Source organism: Sinocyclocheilus anshuiensis, unplaced genomic scaffold, assembly GCF_001515605.1.
Source record: "Sinocyclocheilus anshuiensis isolate Anshui unplaced genomic scaffold, SAMN03320099.WGS_v1.1 scaffold1294, whole genome shotgun sequence".
In the NCBI taxonomy this organism is placed as follows: Eukaryota; Metazoa; Chordata; class Actinopteri; order Cypriniformes; family Cyprinidae; genus Sinocyclocheilus; species Sinocyclocheilus anshuiensis.
Window position 1 is genome coordinate 404,942 of NW_015558613.1, and position 2,946 is coordinate 407,887.

Here is a 2,946-nt window from a genome sequence, read left to right on the forward strand (position 1 = left end):
CATAAAACAAACACACACACACTCACACACACACACACACACACACACACACACACACACGTTGGTATTGGTGGTTTACAGGGACTCTCCATACAAACTGACTCTATACTGTACAAACTGTATTTTCTATCGCCCTACACCAATGCTACACCTAAACCTACCCCTCACAGAAAACTTTGTGCATTTTTAGAATTAAAAAAAACAAAAAAAAAAAACATTTGGTATGTTTTTTAAGCCTTTTGAATTACAGGGACACAGGAAGTGTCCTCATAAACCACCTTCATATTGTAATACCTGTGTCATACCCATGTCATTATACAAATTTGTGTCCTCATAAACCACCCAAACCATTGCACACACACACACACACACACACACACACAACTGAGCTGCCATTTTCATACTTGTCACTACTTGTGACTACCACATTTCTATTATTATTATTTGTATCTCACATGTAATATTAAAAGATTGTGGTGTGATCACAAAATAAGATTTTTTTTTGATGGGATCTTTAGAACAGAGATTAATGTAATTAATGTAAAAAAAAGATAAAAGTCTTTTAGCTTAAACTGCTTATTTGCAAGATGCTATAGTGTTTACCATAGTCACGAAAATTACACCTTCCAATGACTGCTTACAATCATTTAAAATAGTTGGAATATACTGTACAACTGCTGACAACATTAAGGTAGTAGAAGAAGTTACAAGATAAGTTTATAGTTAAGACACACACCAGACACCACCACCATAGCATAGTGATAATATCTGCTCTGCCTCCAAAGCACAAAGAGCAGACAGCATTTACAACATGTTGAGAGTGAAATTCCTTTGCCTTCTTTGTCACGGAAGAGCTCACAATAGCTGGGCAGGTTTCCACCGATCTGAACCTCTGATACATTAGTAATATAGTACACTAGTCATTCATTCAGAACATGAAATGTCCCACCCAACAGACATATTACAGAAACCCAACTGCAATGTCAGATCAGGTTTTAGTCAAAATAAAGGCTGGTTTTGATTAAAATATGGAACTTTGGGAGGCTGGCCCCTAGTAATGGGTTGTTTATGGAAATGTGGATGTAAACAGGACTACAGGAAGAGCATCCTGTAATTTCCCCAGTGCTCATTGTGTGTATGCATATGAATTTTACATTATTGTTTTATACAGACATATACTACCGTTCAGATGTTTGAAGTCAGTAAGTTTTTTTTTTTTTTAAAGAAATTAATACTTTTATACAGCAAGGATTCATTAAACTGATCATTGATCATTTATAATGTTGTAAAACATTTTTAATTATAGCTGCAAACAGCGTTGATGGGCCCAAGCCCCAAGAAATAACTTTCTCACTTTCCCTTTTTGTTCACAGCAGTTAATCAGTGACTGTCAGTCTGGGTTAAACCTCAAGCTATGTGGATCTAACAACATGATGAAACACGTTAAGCAGCAAATCAGAAAAGAAACCCTGACAACTGAAGCGAGCAGCATTCTTTCAACATTCTGATGCATGAGGAATGCAAGCGCCATCAGCTGTGTTTTCACTGATCTTTACAAAGTGGCCTGGAGGTGTATACTTTGAAATCTGTGCTGTTAATGGTTTGTATCTTTGAACAGTGTCATGTTAGATGTGAATGAGAAACGGCCCGTTCAGCCCCCACACGAAGCTAATGAGACATGTTTCAAGATACAAATTTCAGAAGATAACGTCTTAATGTTAGAAACTCGCATATTTTATAAAATTCTTCCAAACCAAATTTCCTGAGATCTGCTATTCACATTATAACGCCATACTGTTACTGCATGTCAACAGTTGTCAAATTTGTCTATTTTTATTTCTCCTTAGATAATTAATAAATTAATTTTGTAATACCTCACTAAATTTGGTAAGATTTAAGCTTAAACCTAACAAATGAAGACAGTGCTGTAAGAAAAAATATACTTTTATTTATAGACTTGTAGATAGCTGAAGTAATGGTTTGAAGTTAAAAACATCTTGATGGATTTGTTTCTTACAAACATGCAGCTTTTCACTTCTCAAGATGTTAATTGTTGGACTGGAGTTGTGTGGACTACTTGTGGATTATTGTGATGTTTTTATCAACTGTTTGGACTCGCATTCTGACGGCACCCATTCACTGCAGAGGATCCATTGGAGAGCAAGTGATGTAATGCTGAATTTCTTTAAACATTAAGAAATGTTTTTGCAGTGCTGAGAGAAGGACACTTGCATGAAACATTACTGAGATCCCTCCAAGTCTCATTTAGCTTTCAAAGAGCCAATTCTAAGCAATAGAAAGTTCCTCTGGGATTCTTTATGCATTCCAGAGCTTCATGTTTGTACAACAGGATTCCTAGTTCTATATAAAGAAGAGGAAGATACAAAGCATATTAGTTTAGTGCATAAAGAATGTCATGTTTTTTTTTTGTAATGAGGACATATAGAAACCATTATGCATGCTTTGCACCCAACTAGACAGATGAAACCTCTGTCCTGTTTCTGCTGTCCTCTTGCAGGCCCAGACACGACCCACTAAAACGTGGCACACAGAAGAGAGAGGGAGGAGAGACGGATGGATGGGATGGGGGTGGAAGTAGAACAACCACTTAACCTCTTATTTTTACTGTTACTTTCAAAATATACTTTTGCATTTTCTGAACAAATTATGAAAATAATAATAAAAATAATAAATAAAATGTAATTTAAAATATCAAGTATTAACACCAGGTTTTAGACTAAATTAGTCTAAAGTTTACTTCTTACTAGGATGTTTTTAAATGTGATTTGATGTTAATCAGTAAATCTGGTGTCCACATTTCTGAATTACATCCACCTTTTTTCATACTCACCAATGTCCTTGCATGAAAAAGCACTTTAGTTTAGCCATTGTGTAAGTGAGTGAGCAGGTAATGGGTCAGTTCCTGCTAACTTTAGGACCTTGAGG